The sequence below is a fragment of the Mesoplodon bidens genome (genome assembly GCF_964165515.1).
Source record: "Mesoplodon bidens genome assembly, chromosome: 9".
NCBI classification, from domain to species: domain Eukaryota; kingdom Metazoa; phylum Chordata; class Mammalia; order Artiodactyla; family Ziphiidae; genus Mesoplodon; species Mesoplodon bidens.
Window position 1 is genome coordinate 83,070,155 of NC_138166.1, and position 21,531 is coordinate 83,091,685.

Below are 21,531 nucleotides of genomic sequence, written 5' to 3' on the forward strand. Positions count from 1 at the left end.
TTCACAAAAATCTGACAATCTGAGGGAGCAAATGGTAAACACTAAACGACTGTGGGCTAAGATGCATTTTAAGGAGGCAGAATTAAGGGTCAGACTTTTCAGCAACTATTTCACAAAGGAAATTGAATTTACGCAATGGTAAGATCTTGGATTTTATCCTGCCTGGTACCTTTTCCTATACATGTACACACCCACTCCCCAGATTCGAGATCAAAGCAATTTCTCTGACAGCTCAGCCACACGTGAATGCCATTATAGACAATTATTTTTGCTACAGCCTGAATGTTTGTGTTTCCTCAAAAGTCATATATTGAGGCCACTGTCACCTTCTGAGATGGCCCACACTCTGTCTGTGGAGTGTGTTTCTCTCTAAATAAATCCACTTCTAGAAAAAAAAAAAAAGTCATACATTGAAACCTAATCCCCAATGTGATGGTATTTGGAGGTGGAACCTTTGGAAGGTGATTAGGTCATGAGGGTGAAGCCCTCATGAATGGGATCAGTGTCCTTATTAAAGAGACCCCAGAGAGTTCCCTCACTCCTTCCACCATGAAAGGACACAGCACCTATGAGCCAGGAAGTGAGCTCTCACTAGACATCAAATCTGCCAGTGCCTTGATCTTGGACTTAGCCTCCAGACTGTGAGGAAAAAATGCTTGTTGTTTCAGCCACCCAGTCTAAGGTATTTTTATTATAGCAACCTGAATGGACTAAGACAATTTTGTATAGCAAGATTATTACTGGCGCAGTGGTTGAGAGTCCGCCTGCCAATGCAGGGGACACGGGTTTGTGCCCCGGTCCGGGAAGATCCCACATGCTGCAGAGCGGCTGGGCCTGTGAGCCATGGCCTCTGAGCCTGTGTGTCCGGAGCCTGTGCTCCGCAACGGGAGAGGCCACAACAGTGAGAGGCCCGCGTACCGCAAAAAAAAAAAAAAAAAGAAAAGAAAAAAAAGATTATTAGGGCTTCCCTGGTGGCGCAGTGGTTGAGAGTCCGCCTGTCGATGCAGGGGACACGGGTTCGTGCCCCGGTTTGGGAAGATCCCACATGCCGCGGAGCGGCTGGGCCCATGAGCCAAGGCCGCTGGGCCTGCGCGTCCGGAGCCTGTGCTCTGCAACGGGAGAGGCCACAACAGTGAGAGGCCCGCTTACTGCAAAAAAAAAAAAAAAAGATTATTACCATGTTCCTGCAGGTATCGCAAAGAGGCAAGGGCAGACTAATCTAAACTGTACGCAGTGATGAAGTCATTTTTCTGGTCCCTATTTGTGAACGGATCATTCTAGACACAGAAAGAGCCAAAACACAAGTTTATGACTGTAAACAGGAGAGGTAGTATATCAAAGAGGACTGAGACTGGCAGTTAGGTGGGCCTTGGTCCAAATCTGTGCTTCTTACATATATTATATTATATATAATTCTTATATATATTATATCATATATAATTCTTATATAATTACCAAAGTCACAATCTCTCTCTGAGCCTCAGTTTCCTCATCTTTCAAATGGAGTTACAATATGTATCTCATAAGGTTGCTTTGCCATTAGTGAGATAACACAGGTAAACTTCCTGGCTCACGGTAGGCTCTTAATAAACAGAAGTAATGATTATTTTAAGCTAAGTAAGCTGTGGCTAAGTTCTACGCTTTTGACCCACAACTAAATGCAGTATATTATAATTTCTATTACATATTCATTCAATAAATGCTTATTGGGCACCTACTATGTGCCAACTGGGAGCGCATGCTGAGCAAGATGGTCACTGTCTCTGCTGCCGTGGGCCTTAATGTCCCCTGGGGCAGAAAGACAAACAGGCAGTGAGAGTACAATGTGAAAAGGGCTCTGACAGAGGAGGACCCCTCTCCACACAGCCCAGACTCCTGGGCAACACACAGAACATAGCCAGTTGTTCTGAGAAAGAAATGAGTCAGGATCCACTTCAAAGATCCCCGGAGGTAGGCAGATTATAAAAAATAAATGACACACACATACATGGTGAGTGGGTCCCAGCAGTGACTGAGACCTGGTCTCACTTACAGAGTGGCTCTGTCTTTTCTCCAGAGTTTGTTGGCTACAAATGAGATTTATCAGCAAACTATTCATTAAAACAATCACATAACCTGAGGGCCTAAGTGTGTCATACGAAGGGATTTTACCTGTAGTAATTTTTAGACCGTGGTTCTCAGGACATTTGTGATGTCTGGGGACATTTCTGAATGTCATAACTAAGTGGGGGAGGGAGTATATTACTGGTGTTTGGTGAGTAGAGGCCAGAGATGCTGCTAAACTCCTACAGTGCATGGGACAGCCCTTCACAACAAAGAATTATCCAGTCCCAATGTCAGTAGTTGATATTGAGAGACTCTGGTCCAGAGGAACTATTTGAAGAAATGGGAACTAAAGAAAAACTACTTAATTTTCCTAAAGCCACAGGACAATGGACTGTTTTGGCTTTTTGTACGTGAAAGAGTTATGTATCCTCACGGGGCCTCCCCATCTGAGAAATGAGAGTATTGGATTTGATCTTGTAGAAAGTCCTTTCCAGTTTGAAAGTTTATGAATTAAATACATTTATACGATTAGGATGCAATTAACGTGGGGTTATAAGATTGAGGGATGGTGGTCAGTCCAGATGCTAGTGTGTCTGCATTTCTTTACCTTCCAGACTTCCTGAAGTCAGGTGCATAGTCCATTCATCAAAAACGTATGGAATGGGGGCTTCCCTGGTGGAGCAGTGGTTAAGAATCCTCCTGCCCTTCCCTCATGCTGCAGTGGTTAAGAATCCGCCTGCCACTGCAGGAGACACGGGTTTGAGCCCTGGTCCGGGAAGATCCCACATGCCGTGGAGCAACTAAGCCCGTGTGCCACAACTACTGAGCCCGTGCTAGAGCCCGTGCTCCCAAAAAGACAAGCCACCACAATGAGAAGCCTGCGCTCAGCAACGAAGAGTAGCCCCCGCTCACCGCAACTAGAGGAAGCCCGTGCACAGCAATGAAGACCCAACACAGCCAAAAATAAATAAAAAATTTTAAATTACATTAAAAAAATGTATGGAACGAGGTATTTCCCTGGCGGTCCAGTGGTTAAGACTTTGCCTTCCAATGCAGGGGGTGCGGGTTCAATCCCTGGTCGATCCCACATGCCTCACGGCCAAAAAACTAAAACATAAACAGAAGCAATATTGTAACAAATTCAATAAAGACTTTAAAAATGGTCCATATAAAAAAAATCTATAAAAAATGTATGGAATGTGACTTCCCTGACGGTCCAGTGGTAAGACTCTGTGCTTCCACTACAAGGGGCATGAGTTCAATCCCTGGTCAGGGAACTAAGATCCCGCATGCCAGTGCGGTGCAGCCAAAAAATAAAAAATGTATGGAACGCCTATGGGCAAGGTGCTGTGCTTGGGTGTTAGAGGGGTGCAGAGAGGAATCAGATACAGCTCTTGCCCTAGAGTTACCTACAATGTAAGAGGGGGGGAAAAGCAAGGATAACTAAAAGACCAAATCAAAGACCAAAATTAATTGAGTATATATGCATCAGACACTAGGGTAGACACTTGGCATACTTTTCTCATTAATCCTACGTCCCATTATTTATTATTTTTCAGGCAAGGAAACTGAGGCTCAGGCAGGATAAGCAGCTTGTCCACAGGCAGAGAGCGATGATTGGTGGGGCCCAGGAAAGGCCCTGGGCCTGTTTCCTCCAACACCTGAGCCTTTAAATATCTTCCTAGTAACTCTCATCTTCTCTTCCCTCGTACAGAACCTGACACCATCAGCGGAGAATCTAATACAAGGTATATAGCCCATCGCAGGGGACTTCAAAAGATAGTTCAGATTATTTTGTGATTCAGATTTTGATCTAAGTATCACTTGAAATAAGTGGAGTTTAGCTTGGAAATATTTTTATTGTGGGTTCCATTTATTTTAACAAAGTTTCTGCAGTTGATAGAGCAAAGTTCCTTGCCAACAATTGTTCCTCAAGATCTGATGGTGGGAAAGAAAGTGGACTGACCTTTTAGGAGCAAATATGAATATCTCCAACCCATAAAAGCGTAACTTAGGCGAAAAGGTAGCTATCATAATAACTTCTACTTGCACTTTTAACATTTGTAAAGTGTGCATTGATTTGTTCAACAGATAATTATGGAGCACTTGACGTGTATAATAGTGTGCTAGGCACATTAGGGCACACAAAGGAATCGAGCCTGGAAAATGAAATATTAAAAGCTAAATAACAATATAAAGTAATGGTTCCCAGCTGGGGACAATTTTGTCCCCAGGGTTCACTTTGGGATGTCTGAAGACATGTTTTGGTTAGGGATGCTCCTGCATGTTCTGAAATGATACTTTTGCAATTGGTTTTTTTGGTTGTCACAACCAGAGGGGTGCTAAGGGCATCTAGTGGGTAGGGACCAGGGATGCTGCTGAAATCCTAAAATGCACAGGCTAACCCCTTACAACAAAGAATTATCCAGCTCAAAATGTCAATAGCACTGAGGTTGAGAATCCCCAATATAAAGCAATTACGTTCTCGTTGGTAATGCCAACTATGTTTATAGAAGTTGCAAGAAGAGACCCAACGCTATAGCTGGAGAAATCAGGGACAATTTCACAGAGGAAAAAGGACCTGCCTGGGTCTCTGAAGGAGTTAGGATTTAGGAAGGGAGGGGACCTAGAGGGGACATTCCGAGGAGGGAATATTGCATGGGCGAAAGTGCTGAGGTGAGGTGAATTAGGAGGTTTCTGGAACAGTGAGCAGACCATCCTGGATGGAGCAGCATCTCCACTCCACAGCCTGTGGGTTGGGTCAGGCTGGTGGTGTCACATCTCCAGGTGACAGATGAGGAAACCAAAGCACAGAAAGCTTGAGAGCAGATCCTGTGATGGTCTCTGAGCTGGAGAAGAAGCCAGTCCTCCTGTTGCCCGGGCCCTGGGCTTTCTCCACCTTAGTCCCCCTCACCTGAGTCATGGTCCTACCCTGGACCGGTATCTGCCATGAGACGCATCATCCAAACAAAAGCTTCCTTCTGTCCTGAATCCAGCTGTCCTACTCTGGAAGAGCACTATTTCTTTATTTGAAAGGACACCCTGTAGAAATCTAAACATACACACACTCACACACTTCTAAAGCCAGAAGTGGAGAGAAAGGCTGGTAGAAAATGGAATCACGTTCTAAAGAACACAAACTCAAAATTAATAGTCAGTCAACAGACTAGCTGGGGGAAGAGCAGCCACTTGCTCAATAGAAACAGAGCAGCTTCTGGCTGGCTGTGGTGTTGTCACATGGTCACCGTGCCTGGGAAAGGGGGCGCGGGGGAGCGGGCGGCAAGGAGCAGGGACAGGCAGGTCTTAGGTAGGTCTTCAGAGCAGATGAAATGGGGAGAAAATCTCACTTGGTGGAGGGAAAGGGAGAACCAGGAGTTTTCCACTCAGACACTCTGAGGAGACTAGACCAAGGTGCTGTGAGGACAAAGGCCGATGCTGATCTGAGGAGGGAGGGTCCAGGGTCCTGGGGAACCATCACAAACCCCCCTTCCCGAGTCTGTTCTGACCACCTGGAGTCTTTCCTCTCCAGTGTACATTTAGGGAAGAAAAGACCCGGAGGCAAAGCATCTGGGAACAGGGTCAGAAAAGGGTGAAAAGGAGAACAAAGGGCAGGTGTTCTAGGCTAGTTGAGATGATGCGGGGCCTGGGACTTGGGGAAAGCACCAAGTGGATTGCCAGGGGCAGCTGCAGGCTTCACAGAGTCAAGGAATCATTCACCTGTGCCCTAAACATTGAGGAGGAGGGGGGTGAGGTCAGAGGTGAAGGAGCACCCTGGAGATTAGACGAGAGGTCCTGCGGGAGGCAGAGCCCCAGACCTGGGTCTCAGTCCCACGCCTGCTGGCCACCCACATCCAAGGATGGGGTCCATGGGAGGAAGCGGGACCCCGGTGCTGCCTCACGACTCTTCTCCCTCACCCCTCCTTATCCCAGCCCTGGCCTCCAGGGCTTAAATAGATTGATAGCTTTGCCATGTGTCACCCAGTTATTGATTGCTTTTGCATCTCCAGTGAGGATGAGGTTCTGGTCATGCAGGGTTGGTGCATGGGTGAACGTGGAGCGTGGATTGGGGTGGTGGGTGGAGATCACTGGTCCAGGAAACATCTATGCCAAGACCACAGCAACTCCTTGTGCCCATGCCCACAACATCCTCTGCACTGTATCCCCACGGAGATGCCTTTCCCCTCACCCCCAGGGGCACAGGTGGCACCAAAATCCTGTCTTTGAGAACAGTTTGTCCACCCTCCCACGCTTTTAGTTCCAACCATTTCCCAGCCTGGCTGCATAAGAAAAATGTAAACAATGCGCAGACTGCACTTTTCTCCTGCCTGGGAGGCCCTGACGTTATCACAGCCACAACAAACCCCGGCCTTCACCCCAACCCACTCCTGCCTCTTGCCCGGGGCTTGAGCAGAGGGACGCAGGGCACTGGTGGGGCCAGTTTGGGCCCAGGGTGTCAGGGCAGGCCCCCCCACCCTGGTCACTGCATGGTGTGGCCTGGGGAGTGGCTACAGTGGGTGCTTCTCAGTCCCCAGGGTGCCCCGAGGGAACTGAAGGCGGGAAGGGGATGATGTGCCCATCCAGGGAGGGAGGGTCATTGGGCATCAACTTTCCCAAGTTTGGAAAGAGCCCCCCTCCCTCCCTGCCTGCCAGCCCCTGCCTCTTGCCTCCTGCCAGGTCACAGTGGGCAGTGGGACAGAGGGCAGTGGAGAGAGGTGAATGGGGCCTCCGCCTCCTCCTTGGACTGAAGGCCTGGATGTTGGGAGGGGGGAAGACAAGGGGGAGGGCCCAGTCACAGGAGTGGTAGCCCCATGCCCACCTCACCTCCCCAAGCCTCCCTCCACCCCCAGGCATAGCCTCCCACTTGCCTAATCCATCCACGGGTACCACTGGGAGTGTCACCTCCCCACCCTGCTCCCAGGCCTTGAGACCCTGCTGGCTCCCACAGGCTGTACTCCCTCCTGCCCCACCCACCCACTCTGTAACACTATGAGGGGGATGCTTGGAGAGGAATCATCTGCTCTGCTCTTTCCACCCCTGCCCCCAAGTCCTCCAGCTCCGACCCCAACTCCGCCCTCAGGGTGAGGGCTGCCCAGGCTCCCTGCTGGAGACTTGGGCCTCTTGGCAAATCCCCAGGGCCCCTTGCAGGCTTCAGCCTCACCTGGTTACCTGCAGGCAGGCCCTGTACCCACAGCACTGGCTTCCCCTCCCTTAGGTGCAGCTGGACCTCAGCCCAGAGCCGCTGGGGAGGCTAAGGCACCAAAGTACCCAAAAGGGCAGCTTGGGGGTGAGGTGGGGAGGCAACAGTTCTCCCCCTCAAAGGTACAGAGGTGGGCCTGAGGACCCCAAGCCAGGGTGAGATCGTGCTGGGATGCCCTAGGCTCCTTCTCCCTCCGTACACTGAAGAAAGGAAAAAGGGCGTTATATCTGCAGTCCTAAACTGCTAGGAGATACTGCCCTGTTTAGCTTCCAGCTAACGAAAAGAACTCTCCCAAGACTGAGAGCATATTTAGGAAGTGGTTCGGAAAGCTTACATCACCACTGACCTGCAGCCTAGAAACCTGAGCCAGCTGGGGGAGGGACCCTGGAGCGGGGTGTCTGTGACAAGACCACCGAGCTCCCTGGCAGTTCTGCCATTGCCGCCCTGGCACGGGTCTGGCATGGGGAGTGAGTTCCTGGCACCTGGCCCCAGCCCTGGGCAGCGTGCCCCTAACATCGGGAGCAGGTGGGAGCTGCTGCAGCCATGCTGAACCGGGGCCTCTCTGCACGTGTGTGTCCACTCCCCGGCCAATCACACCTTGGCTTCTGCTTCCGGTAATTCAGCATTTGTTTTTCTGAAGCTTGATTGTCATTGTGACGGAAGATATTAAACTAAAGGTGAGGTAACTAATGAAGTAAGTTACTTGAAAGAGCTTTGACAAATGTCAAGAGCTGCACATACATGTTATTTATTCTTAGTGCTTCCAACCATCAAGGAGTGTCGTAAGTCCTTGCCAGACTCAGAGGGATCTGAGAGTTCATCTGATCCAACTCTTTCATTTTGCAGATGAAAAACATGAGGCTCAGTGAAGTGATCTTCCCAAGACCACATGGAGGGATTCAGCCAGATCTAGTGTCCTGGCAGGAGCTAACTGTCCACTGAGCGTCCAACACTATGCTATACTCTACTTATATTAAATCATTCCACACGACAAACTATCAGGTAGAAATATTAATTTTATAGATGAGGAAACTGGCTGAGGAAGGGTTTTTTTTTAAATAAATTTATTTATTTTATTTATTTATTTTTGGCTGCTTTGGGTCTTCATTGCTGCGTGCGGGCTTCTCTCTAGTTGCGGTGAGCGGGGACTACTCTTCGCTGCGGTGCACAGGCTTCTCATCATGGTGGCTTCTCTTGTTGCGGAACACGGGCTCTAGGTGCTCAGGCTTCATTAGTTGTGGCACACGGGCTTAGTTGCTCCATGGCATGTGGGGTCTTCCCGGACCAGGGATTGAACCCGTGTCGCCTGCATTGGCAGGCAGATTCTAAACCACTGCACCACCAGGGAAGCCCCCGCATTACTTTATGCTGCCCCTTTGTAGCCAGCTGTACCCCTGCCACCCCTGGTCCATGGCAGCCCCTAATCTGCTTTCTGTTTCTATAACTTTGCTTTTTCCAGAGTGTCCTATAAGTGGAATCATACGATATGTAGCCCTTCAAGTCTGACCTTTTTCACTTAGCATAATGCAGTTGAGATTCATCCAGACTGTTGCCTATATCAGTAGTTCCTTCAACCACAGGTTGTTAATCCACTTATCATCTGAAGGACGTTTGGCAGTTATGAATAAAACCTCTAAAAACATTCACGGGGCTTCCCTGGTGGCGCAGTGGTTGAGAGTCTGCCTGCTAATGCAGGGGACATGGGTTCAAGCCCTGGTCTGGGAGGATCCCACATGCTGTGGAGCAACTTGGCCCGTGAGCCACGACTACTGAGCCTGCGCGTCTGGAGCCTGTGCTCCACAACAAGAGAGGCCGCGATACTGAGAGGCCCACGCAGCGCGATGAAGAGTGGCCCCCGCTCGCCGCAACTAGAGAAAGCCCTCGCATAGAAACGAAGACCCAACACAGCCAAAAATAAATTAATTAATTAATTAAAAAAAAAAAAAACATTCACGGGCAGTCGGCCTTCTGTATCCACAGTATTCAACCAACGGTAGATAGCTTGGTTGGAAAAAAAAAAACCTCCAGAAGGTTCCCAAAAGCAAAACTTGAATTTGCCATGTGGAGTCTATTTACATGGCATTTACATTGTATTTATAACTATTTACATTGTATTCCGTAACATAAGTAATCTAGAGATGATTTAAAGTATATGGGAGGATGTGTTTAGGTTACATGTAAATACTATGCCATTTTACATAAGGGATTTGAGCATTTGTGGATTTTGGTATCTGCTGAGGGTCCTGGAACCAATCCCCTGAGGATACTGAGGGACGAAGGTTACAGGTTTTTATGTAAACATAAGGTTTCATATCTCTTGGGCAAATAAGAGTGGGATACACAACGAGTGTTGTTTAATTTTATAAGAAACTGCTAAACTATTTTCCAAAGTAGCCATACCATTTTGCATCCCCAGTTCTAGTTGCTCTGTATCCTTGCCAATATTTGGTATGGTCAGGGGTTTTTGCTTGCTTTTTTTGCCATTCTAATAAGTATGTATGAAGAGGGTTTTAAAATTTGCTTAAAATCGTACGTATAATGAGTGGCAGAGCTGATATTTAATTGTAATCTCTCTGTCTCCAAAATCCATTCCCCTTCCTCTACACATACTGCTCCTTAAATAATCCAGTTCCTCTACCTTGACTCAGAGCAAGTAGCTGGTAAACCCACTCTGCCAGTCAGAATAGCCTAGGTCACACTGCAGTAAGAACAACAACAAAACCCAAACCCCAGTGACTTCAGATAACAAAGGTTTCTTTCTCATTTATTCTGCATGTCCTCTGTGGGTCAGATGGGACCTCTACTCAATGCTCTCCTCACTGTAAACTCAGGCTGATGGAGCAGCCACTAGCTGGAGCTTTACCACTTGCTCTGCAGAGGGGAAGAGAGCTCAGAAGGGCTCACAGAGACGATTAAATGCTTCAGCCTGCAAGTGATACCATCACTTCCACTTCCACCAGATTGGCCATAGCTAGTCTACGTTCACCCCTAATCACTAGGGACCAGGGACCAGGCAATGCTATCCTAGCATGTGGCCAGAAGGTAGAGAAGAGGAAAAATTTGGTGAACAGCTTTAATACCTACTATATGTATTGTAGATAATTGTTGATCATTCAGAAGATGCAAGGTAACGCTAAATGAAAAGGGGTTCATATAAAGCATCGCATTATTCTAAAGGTTAGTCTTATCCAAGATTTTCAACATGCTTTTCACAGTTGCCTCAGAAAGCCTTGGCTGGGTGCAGAGGCCCTGCCACTACACAGGCAGGCCCTCCTGCTAATATTTTCCCTGGATTCAGGAAGAGCCCACATGGCTTATAAACATAGTTTCCATTAAGGCCCAGCAATGGACTGAAAATCCAACCTTTCAGCCCCTTACTTTGTTTCTCAGATTCATATTGTTATTCCAGCCACTCCCTAATTCCCCTTGATTTGTGACTATGGGCAAGGCCCTTCATTCTGAGAGTAGCTGCCAGGTACCCTCTGAGCCTCAGGGTCATAAAGCTATAGGGCAGCTCAGGTGGGCTTGAGCAGGGAGCTGTGGGGAAGGATACCTCCTCTACATGGTCCTGCCTAAGTCGTTGGACTAGACCTCAGACAGTCTCCAAGCCAAAGCTACTGGGATTAGAACAGCTGAGTATGAGTACTAGAACAGCTCACGTGAATTACGGTGAGCTGGGCAGACAGAAGGCCTCCCTCATTCCCCCCACATCAGCTGTGCGCCCATGAGCAGAAATTCTCTGAGTTGTTTCTTCATCTGGAAAATGAGGAAGATCATGACCTCTGTTAACATGCTATGAGGAATAGTTTGTAAATGAAGCATCTGGCACATAGTACTTGCTTAATAAAGGGTAGCTATTATCACCATGATACTTAGAGCTAAATAGAAGCTCTGTGCATTTTCAGTCAGACTCTGCAGTGAGTGAGTTCTAGGGGCCTGGGACTTGATTTCCCTTGACCTTGGGGTATGCTTAGAGTGAAAGGATGGAGTATTATTGTTAATTGGTTAAAACTAGTGCTTTGTCTCCTAACTATTGAAATAACTATTTCACTGTTATTGCTTTCATTACATGTGCACACCTAATTTGCATGGCTGATATATAAGCCCAGTATGAATAGAGATGTAATTAGCAAAAGTCCAAATGGTGATTAAAAAGAAATCTAGAGAAACTTTTTCTAAGATCTACTGCCAAAGAGCCTTAAGCAAGTAAAAATTAGCTTTCATGTCTTTTACAGTTTTTACATTGCTGTTCAGGTTTTAATTTTCGAGTCTGTAATTATTGAAACTTTATGTATTATGGTATAGTGGCTAACAAAAATAAATAAAATCTGTGAACATTCACTTCAACTTTTTCAAAACAAAATGTGTCTGTCTGATGGTTATACTCAAACCCGTCTGGGGCTGAGGCAAGGCTGCCCCCTTCTGGAATTTTCCAATACTGTAATGATTCCTTAAAGAGGCAGGCTGTGGGCCTTCCACCCCAGCTGAGAAGGGGCCCATGTGTTTCCATCATTTCAGCTGTGGGTCTAAAGGTCTCCCCATGCTGCACAGAACAGCAGACACAGTGGCTCTCAAGTTTCCTGGGGTTTTGTTACTCGTTGAAGAAAGCGATCACATTTTCTACTTCCCCACGATACATTGGTATAGTGCTGTACAGTTTAAACAGCAGTTTCACGCACTTTACTTGACACGTCATAACCCTGTGAATTAAGACTGGACAAAAGTTATTGTCATTTTACATAGAAGAACAGAGGTTAAGAGACAGCAAGTGATTTGCCTAAGACCATACCTCCCCTAAATGGGAAAAAGTTCTAGAATCCAGGACTTTGGTTACCTAGGTTTGTGTTCTTTCTGCCTAACCATAATAAAAATATTACTTTTATTTTTAAAAGTCTGTTTACGATGTGACTGGTCAGTGATTCTCAGCTTTGGCTGAACATTAAAATCCCCCGGGCTACTTTAAAAAGTAATTCCCATGCCTGGGCACCACCCCAACCGAATACATCAGACTCTGTGGGTAGGGTTCCAGGCATCCATGAGTTTCATTAACTCTCCCAGGTGACTCCAATGTAGAGTGTCACGTGCCATTGTGTAGGTACTTTATAAGCACCTCATTTAAACCTCATTACAATCCCATCAGCTAGGTATTGTTACCCACGTTACAGGTGAGGAAACCAAGGCACAGAAAGGTTAAGTCAATTGCCCAACTCACCTTGGATAGTCCCTATTACCACAATTCCCAAACTGTGTGCTCCAAGTTGCCACAGTGAGGTTCCACAGGATATTTGAAAAATTTCAGGGACAAATTACTCGTCATCTGTCAGGCATCATGTGCACTACTAGCTTAAGGCAACTCACCGCTTCTACAGTAGATGGCGCTACATGCCTTCCAATGACGTCACTTTTTTTGCAAAGCTGGATTTTTCAACATGAAATCAGTGTGGAACAGGAAATGAGTCTGGTGGTGTTCACTCTGATTCCAAAGTTAGAGAAGCAAGGCAAGGCCCAAGAGTCATAGATATCCCATTAGTAACTGTGGTAATTTAAGAATGAATTAAAATCTTTTCTCTTTCAACTTTTGTGTCATTTTTTCAAATGGCTATGCTGTTAGGACAAAAATATTTATTAAGTTGTTCGGACCTGACTACTTAATAAAGGGAAATTTGTGGTATTTGGGAAAAAAGGCACTGACACACCAAGGGCATCCACTCTAATATCAAAGTCACACAGTGAAGACACAGAGGGAGGATTTGAATTTGGTCAGTCTGAACTGACCCAGAGCCTGAACACTTCACCTCTCCTCTTTTTAAAAAAATATTTATTTATTTATTTATTTGGTTTCCCCTAGTCTTAGTTGTGACATGTGGGTTCCTTAGTTGTTGCATGCTAACTCTTAGTTGCGGCATGCATGTGGGATCTAGTTCCTTTGACCAGGGATTGAACCCAGGCCCCCTGCATTGGGAGCGCAGAGCCTTAACCCCTGCACCACCAGGGAAGTCCATAACCTCTCCTCTTAACTGGGCTCAGTCAGTGCTTTACTTCTGTGTCCTGTCCTAGAGGCCAAACCTTAAACACTGAGTTAGGAGTCAGCCTGGAAATGGTAGAACAGACATAAATTGAACATTACTATCGGGACCAAAAATTATTACCATGTCCTTTGGCAAGTTACAGAATGTCCTGAGCCTCAGTTTCCTCATCTGTAAAATGGGGATAGCAACATCTACACTACAGAGTTGTTGTGAGGATTAAACAAGATAAAAATCATAAAACATCTGGTATAGAACAGGTACTCAATAAATGTTCTTTCCCTTTCTTCCCTCCTCACTTCCATGACAGACCTGGAGGCAGAGGGACACACCAGTGTCCACAGAGGTGTGAAACACACACATGTAATCTAACCATCTGCCTGTGCCCAGTCGTCAACCTCAAGCACATTGTATATACACACATATATACCTATAATCACAGCACCTTGGCAATTAAATCGGCACAAAATAAACCGACAGAACAATGAAGCAAATAAAGTTCTTGAACTCACTCCCCTTTCTCCACATGGCCTCCATGGATAGCTACTGCTATGGAGAGATCCTCTGCCAGCCCCACGGTATCATGCAGACTCAGTTAGATCCATGCCACTCTGCCTCTCCAGTTGCCCAGTATATCACTGTACATGACGCGGGACCAAAGGGCTGCTCAGGACCTAAAAACATCTTCCATTTCATCTCAACACACACACCCGCCCGCCATTGGTTATTAGCAGCGTCAGCCCCAGAACAGGTGACCACCTTCCCAACATGTTACTCACAGGAGGAAACCCCTACAACCAGCCAAGGTACCTGAGCTTTCACCTTTAGATATTATTTCTTTGTGCTTGAAGGCTTTTTATAAAATAGAACTCTCTCTGTAAGAGGTAAATCTTATGTCTCACCTGGCAGGTGGTTAAACTTCAGGTCAGCTTCTGGGGAGGAAGTGAAAGAAGAATCAGTGTCCCAAACACATTCATCTCATAAATATCTAGTGAGCATCTACTATGTGGTAGGCACAGGGGCATGGGCATGAACAAAGTTCAGTCACTGCCCTCAAGGCTCATGGTCTAAAGGACACAAACTAGGAAACAGGTAACTACATATCCCATGTGATATACGCTAATACAGGAAGGAAGTATAGGCATATGGGGGCACATAAGAGGGACAGAATCCAGACTTAGAGAATCAGCAAAGACTCCCTGGAAGAAGTGAGATCTAGACTGAAACTTAAAGGATGAAAAGGAGTTAGCCAAGTGAAAAAGGTGGGGAGCATTCCAGGTAGAGAAAGCAGGAGTACACAGGATAAGGTCCAGGGATAGAAAAGCGTAGTGGGAATTAGGTGCCTACAATTGTGCAAAGGGTTGGGACATGGTTATGACCTGCTTTTGAGTCTTTTCAAGTCCAAACTCAGGCAAAATTTTCATGTAACAACTATTTACTGAACTCCCACCACGTGCAAAGAGTCTCCGCTGATGTGGGGAGGGTGTGTGTATGTGAGGAAACCTACATACCACGACAGTAGGAGCCCCACATTAACCTTCCCTATCTTGCCACATCTGGACACCACCTCCTTAAGACTCTCATGATCCCAGGCTGGCATCCTACATTGATGGCAGGCCTGGTTTGAGTCTTGGTTCTCATGTGTCCTAGCTATGGACATGCTTTGCATTCTGGCAGCCCCGATGAGAGAGTTCCAGCCTCAGGCAGGGCTTGTATTGATTCACCCCTCAGCTTCCAGAGGCAGGGGGTCAAAAGTGAGGGGACAGGGCTTCCCTGGTGGTGCAGCGGTTGACAGTCCGCCTGCTGATGCAGGGGACACGGGTTCGTGCCCCGGTCTGGGAAGATCCCACATGCCGCTGAGCGGCTGGGCCCGTGAGCCATGGCCGCTGAGCCTGCACGTCCGGAGCCTGTGCTCCGCAACGGGAGAGGCCACAACAGTGAGAGGCCCACGTACTGCAAAAAAAAAAAAAAAAAAAAAGAAGTGAGGGGACAAGGCAAGGTGGCACTGCACCCATTCTGAGCTTGAGAGGCCTGGAGACATCTCATTGCTCCTATCAGAAACTTAAACACAGGGAAAGGTGGCAAAGGTGATATTTAGAAAAGTAGCTGAGGGTTGGACGCCAGCATTCTGACCACAGCTGAGGAGAGGACTTGGCTTATTCTATTTAGACCTTTGGAGTTCCCAGGTTGTGCAAGGCAGAAGGTTGGGGTGTTGTCAGAACAGCCAATCTCAACATGCTTGCTAACTCATTTCCACGTGGTAGCTCCTGGCAGGATGTCCTGGGCCAGTCCTGATGTCCACCCCACCCTCGACTCCAAGTACCTAAAACACACACCTCACCACTTTTGTAAAACACCAAACTCACCATCTTTAAAAAAAAAAATTATAAGCAAAATCAGTCAGGATAGAAATGGTCCCCAAGGAGACAGTGCTTCTGAGAAGCCACTGAAGGCTTCAGGCCTGGCTGCTCAGTCCTTGACCTACTTGTAGCCAGGCAAGACCTATGCCCTTCCCAGCTTTTGGAAAGAGTCACTCTGGCCTCGCCTGCCGAGCCCAGCTTTGCTGACCTCATGGGTGCAGGTGGAGGCTTAGGAGGACCTTTCACCTCCTTCCTGCCCACTCATTTCCCTGCTGCAGCCAGGTTCCTACAGAGTGCAGGCAGACACCTGTCACACACAGCCTGGCTCCTCTGATGTGTGTTGGAGAGGGGGAGGGGAGGATGGTGTGCTGGACAGGGGACAGGAGTTTGACAGGACTCTGCCACCCTACAGGGGTTTATGATTCTGGCCCACCCAGGTTTGGGGGGCTCCCTAGGGCACGCGTAGCTGTGTGTGGCCGTCCTCAGGAAGGTGGAGCAGCTGCTTCACTGGGCTCTGGGACCATTGCCTGCTGGAGGCCCCTCCACGAGAAGGACAGTCTGTACCCAGAGGGGTCTCACAGACAGACCCCTCTGCTAAGACCCAGAAGAGGGCAGACCCGGTGCCCCCAAGCCACCTCCGAGTCCTCCTACCCTGCCCCGCCCAGCGAGCAGGAATACTGGTTTCTGCGGTAGGTCGGTAGGTCGGTGAGGGCGGGACTCTCCCCGCCTCAACGTCTCTGTTCAGGGTAAAGGTGAGGACAGGTTCCTTCCCCTTAGGGCAGCCCAGAGCAGTTTCCGGCTGAGTCAGTTTCCGGGGGAGAGCGGCTCAGGCTAGCTCAGGGCTCGGCTCGCCAACAGGGATTTGCCCACTCCCCTCCTCCGGCGCTGGGCAGCTCCTGGCGCGCCCCTGGGTCCCGGGCCGGTGGATGGGCGGATGGACAGACGGCCGCGGGGGAGCCCCGAGCACCAGCCTGCTAGAGGGGAGCCGGGAGCAGGTGGGCGAGTGCGGGGTCCTGGGCCCCTCGGATTGCCGGAAGCCGGCGCTGTCCAGCCAGAGAAGGGACTCCTTGACGCCAGCAAGTCTGGGCCCTAATTAGATTTCCCTTCCCACCTGGGACAAACTTAGTATCCTCCAGGGGCTTGCGTTAAAGAGTGATATTTCCCCCATCAGGACTTTCCTAGTAAAGTAACTATTGTTGCTAAAAGGAAGAAGTTGTTGCCTCTGATGGCCCCTTTCACACTCAAGAAGCACGAGGAAAAGATATCTAGACACCTGAGGCTTAAGTATGAAAGGGAGTGTAAGGAATAGTTAAGAGTATGGATTCTAGCATCCTGACCTGGGTTTGAGTACTGACTTTGCCATTTTTTGAGCCGTGTCACCCAAGGTGAGTTTCTGTTCTGTTTCTGTTGTTTCTCAGAGGCCAGTTTTTTCATTTGCAAAATGTATAATAATTCTTACAGCATCTGTTTCTTAGGATTGCTGTGAGGATTAAATGAGACAAACGTGGAACACGCTTAACACGGTGCCTGGCACACAGTACCAACTCAGTACGTGGTTGTAAAATGTGCCTTTTATTGGACAGCACTTCATCCCAAAGAGTGGGGATTTCACACAAAAGGAAAATATATTTGAGCAGGCGGGTTTTGTATGGCCACCCAAATCACAGAGTAGACTACAGCATGTTTCCCACCAGCCACTTCAGTTTCCCTCCTGGATAAAATGTAAGTGAGCAGGACCCTATGGGGCCTTCCCGGAACGGGACTCCCCCTCTTTCCCCCCACGTCCTCTGCCTGCCTTTCGTCTGTAGAAGAACTAGTCAAAGAATAAACTTAATCAGAGAGGTGAGAAAATGCAGAAAGAAAGAAAAACAGTCAAGCAAGACAAAGTCAAGGACCTTTAGTTCCTCCTCAAGGGCCATAGGTAATATTCTGAGCCAGGTCCTTTGAGCTGTTTTGCAGATACTGAAACTTCTTCTTTGTGGAAGAAGTTAACTGTATGCCACACACAAGAACATAGACCCCAGACCGGTTGGAACCAGAAGGTTGAAGATATCCACTCCCACCAACCCATCAGAGGAATGTCCATGAGCTGATCACACATACCACAATCCCCCTCCCTCACACTGTCTTTAAAAACCTTTCCCTGAAAGCCTTCGGGGAGTTCAGGTCTTTTAAGCACTAGCGGCCCTGGATTCCTTGCTTGGTGCCCTGCAATAAACGCTGCATTTTCCTACACCAACAACCAGGGTCAGTAGATTGGCTTTACTGCACGCGGGCAAGCGAACCTAAGTATGGTTCGGTAACAAAAACAATCCTAATTAAAGGCATCTAGGAACTAGGAAGCTAGAGGGCTTCCTAAAACTCCTGAAACGACCAATCCTCCCATCTGCCACTCCCCACCCCTACCCAACCCCCTCCGCCCCACACAAGGTCTCAGCCCAGTCCCCCAGAGCCACAAGCCAAGAGGCAACATAGATGTCTCCATGTTGGCTTCATACAATGTCTATTATTTGTTTTATTTTGCCACGCCGCTTGCGGGATCTGAGTTCCCCAACCAGGGATTGAAGCCGGGCCATGGCAGTGAAAGCCTGGAATCCTAACCACTAGGCCAACAGAGAACTTGATATTTTGTTTTTTAATCACAGAGTATAGATTCTTCCCCTCCCATTTGTCCTTGTAACTTACCATTGTCTAATCTAGAGTTGTTTTCTGGAGGCACGAAAAATCTCAGCTGAGTCTGAAAAAATAAATAAGAGTTCATCAGATAAAGAAAGAATAGGTCATTTCAAGTATTGAGACGAGCACGGGCAAGGCTCAGAGGCTTCCCAGGACATGTTCTGTGGAATAATATCCGGCTCTGTGTAAAGGAATCTAGGTCCCGGCTGAGGCACTATGGCATAATAGCTTAGCACGTGAACTCATGGGCTATACTGCCTGGGTTTGAATTCCAGCTCTATTACTTATTAGCAAGTTACTTAAGTTCTTTGTGCCTCATCTATAAAATAGAATCATAGTAATAATACCCAGCTCCTATTGTTGTTGGGATGATTAAATAAGTTGATATATGGAAAGAACTTAGAACAGTGATGGTGCATAGTAGGTGTTTCATAAATGTTAGATGTTACTATTCCCAATTCATATGTAAGCTTTGGAGCAGCCCACCTTTTTCTTTCACCATTCAACCCAAGTACACCCTATACAAGAAACTCTTTGATTAATCTGAAATGCCTATCTGTTGCATACCACCCAAATGCACTTCATTTCTGGATATCAACATTTTAACAAACTCATTCCCTAACACTATCCTGGGGAATTGGTCACATCAATAGAGAAGGAAGTTTACTGCAGGAAATCAAGGAGCTTTCTTGTGACACAATGACTCAGTTATACATTCAACATTCTGTCAGCAAGTATTTATTGAGCACTTATTATGTGCCAGGCATCATGTTTCACATGCCTTCCCCTAGAGCCCCACACAGGAGAATTAGGTGGAGGGTGATTGATTTAAGAGTCTCAGAAAGATCAACCGTTGTCTCCAATCTTTCTCCTCCTGACTGCTTGAAAGATTTAGCACTGATTTCACTTCTTCAAACCCTTCTTAAGGGTGATGCATTCTGGTGGGTCAAAGTTCTAGGCTACCCAGAGAGGTCATACATTAGATATTTAATAGCAGTGAGAATTCCATTATCTGATTAACCCATTTTCTGGAGCAAATGGTTCCATAAAGGGCTTTGGTGGGGCTGTGAACACTGGAAATCGTGTTTGTCAATTTGTGCATTTTCCCCTAGGAGTTCTATGTCAGAAAACATAAGAATTAGATAATAGGACAATCTTCCCAATACAAAACACCTAAAACATAGCAAAGATTCTTTTACATGCATAGCAGAGCTTGAAGAAAAAAAAGGGGGGGGGAATCTATAGGGGCAAAAGACAAACAAACATGCAAAGATCAAAACGTGTGCTGTTGTAGGTGTTGTCAGTGAAGCTGTGGCTGTCCTGAGGGTGCTGACCAATCCTGATAACCTGGAGTACAGCAGGGCCCTCAAGGCTATGCTTTCCAGGAAGGGTGGGCCAGGAGAAATCTGGCCACCAGCAAAGGGAGGGGTCAGTGATATGTGTTTGTCTCTACCTGCATTCTTGATCTGAATAAACAGTTTCCAGTGAGAATTTGCGATTCTGTGCTTCCGGTGAATTTGAGAGTAAAATGTATACTACGCGTGGTCTGGGAAGACACAAGAGGGAACATTAACAAAAATTGGAAATGGATTGGTGGTTCTTTGAAGGAGCTTTGTACAAAGCTTCTCTGGAGGAGTTCCCCCTCATCCCAGGCTACATAGGATTCCCACACAAAAAGTTTGGACAAGTAGAGCTCAAATTAAAAAAAAAAAAAAAAAAAAAAAAAGGCTACGGAATTCCCTGGAGGTCCAGTGGTTAGAACTACGAGCTCAGGGTTCAATCCCTGATCCCCGGTTGGGGAACTAAGATCCCGCGCAAGCTGCAAGGCACAGCCAAAAAAAAAACCAAAAACAATCTAAAAACACATAGAAAAAATCTCCATGAACAAATGTCAGCAGACCCAATAAATAGCTGCATAAGAGGCTTTCCAACTCTGATAATAGAATTATTAGGTACAGAGTAAAAAAAAAGAAACTTTTTTTTAATGTTTAAAGAAAACTAAGAAGAAACTGAAAACATGAGAAAAGGACCATATGCTACCAAAAAAAGATGAAGAAGGTTTCAAAAACAAATCAAGTTGAACATCTAAAAATGAAAGCCATAATAGTCACAATTAAAAACTAAATGGGCAAGTTAAACAGAAGGTTTAGATAGAATGGAGGACAAAATTGGTGAACTAAAAAAAAAAAATCTAAAAAATTACACAGAATGTAGTAGAGAGAGACAGAAATATGGAAAATATGAAGGAAAAATTAAGGGACATGATGATCAGAATGAGTAGGACTAATATTCATCGAATTGGCATTCTGTAAGGAGAAAATAGAATAAAAAGAGGCCAAGAGATAGTGGCTGAGGATTGTCCAGAAGCAATGAATGACATGAATCCTTACCTTCTATGATTAATGTAAGCTAAATGACAAAGGAATAATATACATATATATATATATTTTTTCACCGTGGTCTCCAGGGCCTTTATTCAGGAAGCTACAGAACACCTGCAGTCTGTCTGACAGGCACTGTGCAGGGGTTTGCAACAGCTCAGTTTTCTCCAAAGGTGTAGTGGGGAGAGGGGTGCAGAAGGAAGGAGAACGCTCAGGGGAGTTCTCTCCTCCAGAAAAAGGCACTGGCAGGGGTGAGCACCCTGCTTCTTCCCAAGCAATGGCCTGGGTTATATACACACGGGGGTTGACCAGACGCAGAGAAACTCAAAGCTAAATACAGCTAACCATGGAAAGGGTCCCTGGCACGTCGCCGGGGCGGGGAGGAAGGGCGGGGGTCACAAGGTTAGAAAAAAAATGTGCTCTCTGTTCACCCTTCAGAATTAGGAAATCAGCCTTATCCACACTAAAACTTTCCCCAGGGCTATTTTTAATATTTCAAAAACCCTAATATAGGACTTCCCTGGTGGCACAGTGGTTAAGAATCCGCCTGCCAATGCAGGCGACACATGTTTGATCCCTGGTCCGGGAAGATCCCACATGCCGCGGAGCAACTAAGCCTATGTGCCACAACTACTGAGCCTGCACTCTAGAGCCTGCGGGCCAAAACTACTGAGCCTGCGTGCCACAACTACTGCAGCCCACACGCCTAGAGCCCGTGCTCTGCAACAAGAGAAGCCACCACAATAAGAAGCCCACACACTGCAACGAAGAGTAGCCCCCGCTCGCCGCAACTAGAGAAAGCCCGCATGCAGCAACAAAGACCCAACGCAGCCAAAAATAAATAA